Here is a 9,968-nt window from a genome sequence, read left to right as displayed (position 1 = left end):
TTAGCACTCTGGGAAGCTGAGGCAGGTGGATTGCTTTAACTCAGGAGTTCAAGACAAGCCTGAGCAAGAGAGAGACCCCATCTCTACTAAAAATAGAAAAACTAGCCAGGCATTGTGGAGGCGCCTATAGTCTCAGCTACTCAGGAGCCTGAGGCAAGAGGATCACTTGAGCCCATGAGTTTGAGGTTGCTGTGAGCTATGAAGACGCCACAGCACTCTAGGGTGACAGAGGGAGACTTGGTCTTAAAAAAAAATTGCCAAAAAGTGCCAGTGGGAGTCCCAGGTGTAAAACTTCCAAATATGGAGAAATGTTTCCCAGTCAGCTCTTCAAATGGATGTGCTGGCTTCTGGATACCTCATGCCCACCTGTTTTTCTTCCCAGGAGTCACCCATGACTTTTTCATCCGTTTATATTTGGGTCTCTTCCATACCAGTTAGCTAACCCATAGTCTCTTCTCTTGGGGACCTTGCATGCTGGTTAGAGAGGTCTGTGGCCTGCTGGAGGCAACTGGGAGAGCACACAGAGGGAAAAGACCCTAAGGCAAGGCTTCTTGTCCTCTGCATTATTGGCATTTAGATCACTCTGTCTTAACGTCTAGGATCACAGGCCCTTTAGCAGGGCCACCTTTGGTGAGGGGAATGCACTTTGGACAAACTAATGTCTGATGGAAAAAACTTTTCTGTCTACTCTAACACCAGATATGTGTGGGGTTTTGCCCACATGTCAAGCAGTTCTCCAGAGATACCAACTGGGTTTCCTATCATTCAGTTACATTCTGACACTGTCTACCTTGAGTTAACATCAGATCCCAGGAGTTAAGGGCTCAGTCCTGCGAGACTGGTCCTGACTTTAGATAGCAATCACAAGTAGGAAGTTTTAAACAATGGCCTATCTGAAGGGTACTCCTCTTACTATACAAGTTATTCTTACTATAATTGGAGGTTCTCCAATTACCAGTGAGGTTGAACATCTTTTCTGCAGTAGGCTTATAAGGGGTCTGCCTGCCTTCATCCTGTGATATTGTGATATAATAGGAAATATATACTTAGTCTCTGCTCCCGGCTCCTGATATGGAGCTCCTGAAACCCTTGTAGAGGCATTAAGAGAATCTTTTGTTCTAATATTTGGTTTTTGATACCAGTTGCTGACAGTACTCTTAAATACTTTGGCGCCACCTATACCTAGGTCATAGGAGTGGACTTTTACTCTAATGAGGCAACTCTTGGTGGGCTCCTAGAGAGCCACAGGATGGAGTCTGGTGGCCAGGAGAACCAACCCTGTATTAGAGGGTTGGAACTTTCAGTCCCATTCCCAACCTCTATGGAGGGGAGAGAGGCTGAAGGTTGAGTTGATCACCAGTGGCCAATGATTTAATCAATCATGCCTTTGTTATGAAGTCTTCATGAAAATGATTGGGTGGGGGGAGCCTCCAGATTGCTGAACATCTGGAGGTGCCTGGAGGGTAATGTGCCCAGAAGGGCATGGGAGCTCTGCACCCTTCCCACATACCTTGCCCTACGCCTCTCTTCCTGTTCATCCATATCCTTTGTACCATCCTTTATAATAAACAGGTAAACACAAGCATTTTCCTGAGTTTTGTAACCTGTCCTAGAAAATCAATCCCAAGGAGAACATTATGGGAACCCCATTTTATAGCCATTTGATCAGAAGTCTAGGTGACAATTCCCTTCTAGAGCTTTGGGAGAAAGCTCAAATTCATTTGCCAAGCACCCTTGGTGATCTGACCAGTACTTAAACATGTCTAGCTTCTCTTTAGCCAGCGCTCTAGGGAGCTCTGCCCCAGCCTCACCAAACCACTGGGAGTTCCCTAAACATGAGAGGCTATTCAACACCCCTGGGATTTCCCTGACAAACACTTTCCCTCTCCCTGGATTTTTCCTCCCAGGGTACATTTGGCAATGTTGATAATTTGATGGCTGCATAGAGATCCATTATGCTATTCTCTCTAGTTTTGTTGTTGTTTGAAAATTCAATAGTAATTTTTTTAATGAAAGAATTTGAAGAAAAGATTTTACAGTATTAACTGTTACAGAAAGTTCTGGTAAACTTAGGACAGTAAACTAAAGTTTGGCCTGACAATCTGGCAACTATTGTCATCTGAAGGAGCTTCAAGCAATTTCAGTGGATAGGTAGGGAAGAAAACCAAGTTGTACATCAAAAACTAATATACTCAAAACAAAAGAATGGGCACATGTCAAAGGGGCACAAGAGCCAATCTGAAAGCTACCAGTGACCAAATTGAACAATTTGAGCAACAAAATAAATAACATAGCATTGAGTTGTAACTCAAAGTATAAAATCAGAATACATGAGTTCATACCAATAAATGATGGAATAATCAACAAATGGATTATTATCAATTTGTTTATTGAGTAATAAATATATGGGGAGAAGAGACAAATCTTCCTTACAGAAAATTTTCAAATATCCATACATATTTCCCCCTTCAAGACATGAACTTCAATCTCCTTCCTCCACCTTCAGTGCAAACCAAAAAGTGAGTGACTCACTACCAAAAAACAGAGCATAGAAAGGGGAATAACTTTCAATGGAAAAACCTGGCAGACACCACATTATCCAAATGATCAAAGTCAACATCACCAGTGATTATTTCGGTTGATATTATGAACTAGCTATTATGATATAAAGAGAAGGGAACTTCACATCTGTGAGACTCTCAAAACCCATAACTCCGATCTAAACATGAGAAAAATATTAGAGAAACCCAAACTGAGGGGCATTCTACAAAATATCTGGCTGGCACGGGTTGAAACCCTCAAGATCACAAAAGGCACAGAAAGATTGAGAAAGTGTCACAGAGGAGACTAAGGAAACATGACAACTGAATATAATGTGGGATCCTGGAGCAGAAAAAAGGTAGTAGTGGAAAAACTGGTGAAATCTAGATAAAACCCGAGTGCTAAGAATGTGCTAAGTTAATTTCCTAGTTTTGACAAGTGTACCATAGTTGTGTGCAAAGCTAATGATAGGGGAAACAGGGCGAAGCTATAGAGGAACTCAGTGCTATCCATACAACTTCTCTATATATCTATAATAACTCCAAAATAAAAAATTTTTAGACATTTAAAAAATTTAATCCCATAACCTGATTTCTTGTACCCTCAATGAATCCCCAACAATAAAAAAAAAATTAACAATATTTATCCTAAAAAAAAATTTAATCCCATTTTGCAAATTATATTTGTATCAGTTTCTCTTGGTCCACTTTTCAAAGGGAGGATGTATATTTTTATTTTTCTAAATAAAGACTTTACAAAGCCTCTTTTCTTCTCTTAAGTGCTACAGAATCTGACAGCTAGGACACAAGAATGATATGCCTAAAAGCATGAAGGATCCAACCTTTTGGAGGTACCTAAGGGGTGTTAGTTATATTGCTAGACTATTTATTTATTTATTCATTTATTATTTTGAGACAGAGTCTCACTTTGTTGCCCCTGGTAGAGTACTGTGGCGCCATAGCTCACAGTAACCTCAAACTCTTAGGTTCAAGCGATTCTCCTGTCTCAACCTCCCAAGTATCTGGGACTACAGGCACCTGCCACAATGCTCGGCTATTTGTTATTTTATTTATTTATTTGTTTATTTAGCAGTTTTGGGCAGGGGCTGGGTTTGAACCCGCCACCTCTGGCATATGAGGCCGGCACCCTACTCCTTTGAGCCACAGGCGCTGCTCAACGCCCAGCTATTTTTTAGAGACGAGGTCTCACTCTGGGTCAGGCTGGTCTCGAACTCATGAGCTCAGGCAATCCACCTGCCTCAGCCTCTCAAGAGTACTGGGATTACAGGTGTGAGCCACCAGGCCAGGCCCCTAGACAATTTATACACATTACTTGCCCTGTTTTTCCTAACAACCTAATGAAGCCTGGTCCCTAATTTTCTGATGAATAAATTGATTCAAAGTAAGAGTAAGTAAGTAACACAGCTAAGGTCACATTAGCTGAAATGTGGGTTTTCCTTCAGAGCAGTTAAATTTTCTCCTGATTTTAAAAATACATCATGACTATTAATTTATTCTTGACTCCAGGATCTCTGAAAGATATAACTTTTTATGATTTATTTTTTGATCAGAAAAGTCACACCTCATGTAAGCTAGCTGTCACTACATAACAATGCATCCCAAAACTTAGCGACTTAAGCCTTTATTACCTCATGATTCTATGGGTCTGCAACTTGGGCTGGGCTCAGCTGGGTGGGTCTTCTCCTGGTCTCACCTGGGCTCACTCTTGTAGCTACAGTCAGCTGATGGGTCAGCTGGGGTTGACTGGTCTAGAATGGCCTCAATCACATGTCTAGGGTTGGGAGCTGGCTGTCTTATGGTTATCTGCAGAGATATTGGGGGAAACCAGGCCACATGTTTCCAGCAAGCTGGCCTGAGTTTGTTCACATAGTAGTACTCACAGTGGTACTAAAGGCGACAAAAAAGGAGAATCCCCAGCATGCAAGCACTTTACAAGCCTCTGTTTTCTTCACGTTTGCTGATGTCACATTGGTCAAAGCAGATTATGTACATAGTCAAGCCCAGATTCAAGGGGTGGAAAAATAGACTCCACCTCTCGATGGGAAGAGCTGTGAGTCACATTGGAAAGGGTATGCATGTAGGGATCGGAGGAATTATTGCTGCCGTTTTGGCAAATAATCTACTGTACCCTTTTGTTCCTGTCCACATGCTAGTTTATGGAATTTTAAGGCTTAAAGCATGGGATTAAGACTCTAGTTTCAGCTCTTCCCCAAGGATCTATGTGACTCTGGATATTCCATTAGCTCTAGTCTTCTGACTTTTAGAATTACAATGTTAGAAGGGAGCTTAATGGCCAACCAATTCCATATCCCACTTGAGAGGACTCTCAGCACACCTTTCTGGATGAGAGCCATCTTTTTGATATAGAAGGACAAGACCTCATCCATGTAGTAAGCTCTCAAATCCTTAAAAATAGTTGGTTCTAAGATTTCTCATTTTTAGTCTAAGTATCTCGAATATCTTTAACTGTTTCCACTTCATATAGTGTACAGATTCTCCTCCCTTATCACGCCCTTCTGGTCATACTACATTGTTATACTTCTCTAAAATGTAGTACCAAGAGCTATAATATTTGGGCTCCTCATTGACAGACACTTGAGTTCTTCCTTATCTCTATGCAATGGCTGCTAGATATTTTGAGTCCTTTTCAAAGAATATTGTTCTGTGTAGATGCCACATTGTATGGTAGCCTAAAATGAGGGACACTGGCCTCTTATCCCTGGGAAGTCCTAGATACTTTCAGATGACACTTGCACATTTTGCATTTTATGTTTTTTATGTGATTGTTTAAAAAAAGATATTTGTATGTACTTCACGTGTAATGTGTTTTTCAACCCTAAAACTGTGGCAGTAGGTAAAATTGCCCAGGTGGGCCCAGTTTGCACCTGAACAGTGAATCTTGGCTTCCCTCTGGTTGTTTACAGCCAAATAATATTTACAACCCTGGGAATAACCAGAGGTTTAGCACTCAGGTGGAGACCCAATTTGCTCCTGCACAAATCCAGGACTTTTAGGCTTGTATTCCAAGTGAGTTAAATGTCCAAGGTGCTAGAAACAGCCTTAGAACTACCCAGGTTAGAAGTTGTAAATGCCATTGTCAGCTAAAGGCAGGAAAATATATGTGCCCAGGGTGAAGTGGGAGGTGCTGGAGAGAGTTAGGCCCAGGCTTTGAAGTGAAAAGCTGGACATACAGGACAAAGTTGCAGATTTACTAGTTAAGCAGATCCTCAAACTGTTCTTCCTCATGGCCAGCTAGATTGAATCAAGCTTTGCATTAGCCTCTAATAGAGTGAAAAGCTAGAAAATGACAGGGTACACCATTACTATTCAACATAGTGCTGGAAGTTCTAGCCAATACAATTAGGCAAGACAAGGAAATAAAGGGAATCCAAATGGGAGCAGAGGAGGTCAAACTCTCCCTCTTTGCTGACGACATGATCTTATACTTAGAGAACCCCAAAGCCTCAACCACAAGACTCCTGGAAGTCATCGAAAAATATAGTAATGTCTCAGGATATAAAGTCAATGTCCACAAGTCAGTAGCCTTTGTATACGCCAATAACAGCCAAGATGACAGGCTAATTAAGGACACAACTCCCTTCACCAGAGCTTCAAAGAAAATGAAATACCTAGGAATATACCTAACAAAAGAGGTGAAGGACCTCTATGAAGAAAATTATGAAATCCTAAGAAAGGAAATAGCAGAGGATATTAACAAATGGAAGAACATACCATGCTCATGGCTGGGAAAAATCAACATTGTTAAAACGTCTATACTTCCCAAAGCAATCTACCGATTCAGTGCCATCCCTATTAAAATACCAACATCGTACTTTCAAGACTTGGAAAAAATGATTCTGCATTTTGTATGGAACCATAAAAAAACCTGTATGGCTAAGGCAGTTCTTAGTAATAAAAACAAAGCTGGGGGCATCAGCACAGCAGATTTTAGGCTGTACTACAAAGCCATAGTGGTCAAGACAGCATGGTACTGGCACAAAAATAGAGACATAGACACTTGGAATCGAATAGAAAACCAGGAAATGAAACTAATATCTTACAACCACCTAATCTTCCATAAACCAAACAAGAACATACTTTGGGGGAAAGACTCCCTAGTCAATAAATGGTGCTGGGAGAACTGGATATCCACATGTAAAAGACTGAAACTGGGCATAGACCTTTCTCCACTCACAAAAATTGATTCAAGATGGATAAATTTAATTCATGAAACAATAAAAATCCTCAAAGAAAGCATAGGAAAAACACTGGAAGATATTGGCCTAGCGAAAGACTTCATGAAGAAGACTGCCCTGGCAATTGCAACAACAAAAATAAACAAATGGGACTTAATTAAACTGAAAAGCTTCTGTACAGCTAAGGAGACAACTAAAGCAAATAGACAACCTACACAATGGGAAAGGATATTTGCATATTTTGAATCAGACAAAAGCTTGATAACTAGGATCTATAGAGAACTCAAATTAATCCACATGAAAAAAGCCAATAATCCCATATATCAATGGACAAGAGACATGAATAGAACCTTCTCCAAAGAAGACAGATGAATGGCTAACAAATATATTAAAAAATGCTCATCATCCCTAATTATTAGAGAAATGCAAATCAAAACCACCCTGAGATACCATCTAATCCCAGTGAGAATGGCCCACATCACAAAATCTCAAAACTGCAGATGCTGGCTGGCATGGATGTGGAGAGAAGGGAACACTTTTACACTGCTGGTGGGACCACAAACTAATGCAACCTTTTTGGAAGGAAGTATGGAGAAACCTCAAAGCACTCAAGCTAGACCTCCCATTTGATCCTACAATCCCATTACTGGGCATCTACCCAGAAGGAAAAAAATCCTTTTATCATAAGGACACTTGCACTAGACTGTTTTTTGCAGCTCAATTTACAATCGCCAAAATGTGGAAACAGCCTAAAAGCCCACCAACCCAGGAATGGATTAGCAAGCTGTGGTATATGTATACCATGGAATACTATTCAGCCATTTAAAAAAATGGAGACTTTACAGCCTTTGTATTAACCTGGATGGACGTGGAAGACATTATTCTTAGTAAAGCATCACAAGAATGGAGAAGCATGAATCCTATGTATTCAATTTTGATATGAGGACAATTAATGAGAATTAAGGTCACAGTGGGGGTGGGGGAAGGGGAAAGCAGAGATAGAAAGAAGCAGGGAGGGGTGGGGAAGGGAAGAGCAGAGAGAGGGAAGGATGGAGGGGAGTGGGGTCTTGGTGTGTGCCACACCTTTTGGGGGCAAGACACAATTGTAAGAGGTATTTTACCTAACAAATGCAATCAGTGTAACCTGGTTTCTTGTACCCTCAATGAATCCCCAACAATAAAAAAAAAAAAAGAAAATGACAGAGTAGGTGTGGATGTTGACCAACATGGTCCTCCAGATGGTGTGGTAGGGCCCCCAAGGCATCCATAGCCTAATCCTGGAACCTGTGAACACGTCCCTTTACATGGCAATGGGGGACTTTGCAGAGGTGATGAAGTTAAGGAGTTTGCAACAGGAAGATGAGACTGGATTCCAGGTGGGCCCAATGTCATTACAAGGGTCCTTATAAGAGGGAGGCCGGCCGGTGGGATTCAGAGAAGCAGAGCCTGGAGCAATGAAGGGGAGGAGCTGAACGGGGGAAGAATGCTGGCAGCCTGGAGGAACTGGAAAAGTCAGGGAAACAGATTCTCCCCTGGAACTTCCAGAAGAAATGCAGCTCTGCCAGCACCTTGATGTTAGCCCCATCTCAGATTTCTGTCCCCTAGAACTGTAAGAGAATGTATTTGTGTTGCTTTACATCCCTAAGTTTGTGGTAATTTGTCACGCGGCAGCAGGAAACTAACAGAGATGGGAAACATGTGACTGGTGATGAGTGTGATGACACAAGCTTGCTGTGGGCTGAGTCCTTCACATGTGTTACTTCGTTTGATCCCAGCACAATACCCAGGGTCAGTTTCTCATTTTCCAAATGTAAAAATGAACTCAAGTACTTTGCCGAAAGCCAACAAGCTAGTAAGCATTATCAGGAGAGACAGTTGAGCCCAGGTTTCAAGGCTCTCTGAGCTATTGACTCTGTGCTAACCTTCCCATGCAGACAAGGAGATGAGCCCCAGCTTTTTCTGCCTTGGGAGATTGGGGGAAATGTCACTATTGAATGAGCCAATGAATTCAAGAACAGAAAAGGTGGCTGGGCAAGGTGGCTCACACCTGTAATGCTAACACCCTGGGAGGCTGAGGCAAGAGGATCCTTTGAGCTCAGGAATTCAGGACCAAACTGAACAAGAGCAAGACCCCATCTCTACTAAAATTAGAAAAATTAGCCAGATGTCGCTGTGGTGGGCACCTGTAGTCCCAGCTAGTAGGCAGGGAGGCAGGAGGATCCCTTGAACTCAGGAGTTTGAGGTCGCTGTGAGCGATGGCATAGCACTCTAGCCTAGCCCACAGAATGAGACCGTCTCAAAACAAAAATAAAAACAAAAACAAACCAGAACAGGAGGTTTCCCTGAAGTTGCAGGTGACAGAACTACAGTGGGCCAGTGGGCACTTAAGTACATACCTCTAAACCAGCAGTTGTCAACCTGTGGATCGCGGACCCCTTTGTAACAATGAAAATACATCCTGCACATCAGATATTTACATTACGATTCATAACAGTAGCAAAATTACAGTTATGAGGTCGCAACAAAAATAATTTTATGGTTGGGAGTCACCACAACATGAGGAACAGTATTAAAGGGTCGCAGCATTAGGAGGCATTAGGAAGGTTGAGAACCACTGCTCTAGACCCAGAAGAGAAGTTTGGGCAAGAGGCAGAAATGGAAGAGTTGGGGGTCTATTTGTGATCCTAGATTCACTGGGAGTACAGTAAACCACGTAAGGAGATCACGACTGTTATAAAAGAAGAGAGAGCTGAGGGTAGGAGTTTGGGAAAACTTAGTATTTGAGGGATAAGTAGGAAGGAAAGTAACCATAACAGAAACTGAGAAGCCTCAAAAACATCATGCTCAGTGAAAGGAGCCAGACACAAAATGAAATGTCCAGCACAGGCAAATCCATAGAGACCAAAAGCAGATTAGTAGTAGTTGGCAGGGGCTGGGGGTTGGGTGGAAACGGGGAGAGACTGCTCATGGGTACAAGTTTCCTGGGGGTGGTGGATGAAAATGTTTTGGAACTAGGTGGAGGTGGTGGTTGCACAAGACTGAACTAGATGACAAATGGTTACTTTCATGTTGTGTGAACATCTGCTCTGTGGAAAGAAAAGTAACTTAAAAAAAGGAAAACCTCAAGAGTCTTGTGCAGAAATCATGTATGGGGTATGTAATATTTCTCAATTTTTATTTTTTGACCAAAGAACAGTTGTTCCATAGAAGA

The sequence above is a fragment of the Nycticebus coucang genome, chromosome X (assembly GCF_027406575.1).
Source record: "Nycticebus coucang isolate mNycCou1 chromosome X, mNycCou1.pri, whole genome shotgun sequence".
Taxonomy (NCBI): domain Eukaryota; kingdom Metazoa; phylum Chordata; class Mammalia; order Primates; family Lorisidae; genus Nycticebus; species Nycticebus coucang.
Note: the sequence above shows the minus strand (reverse complement) of the source record.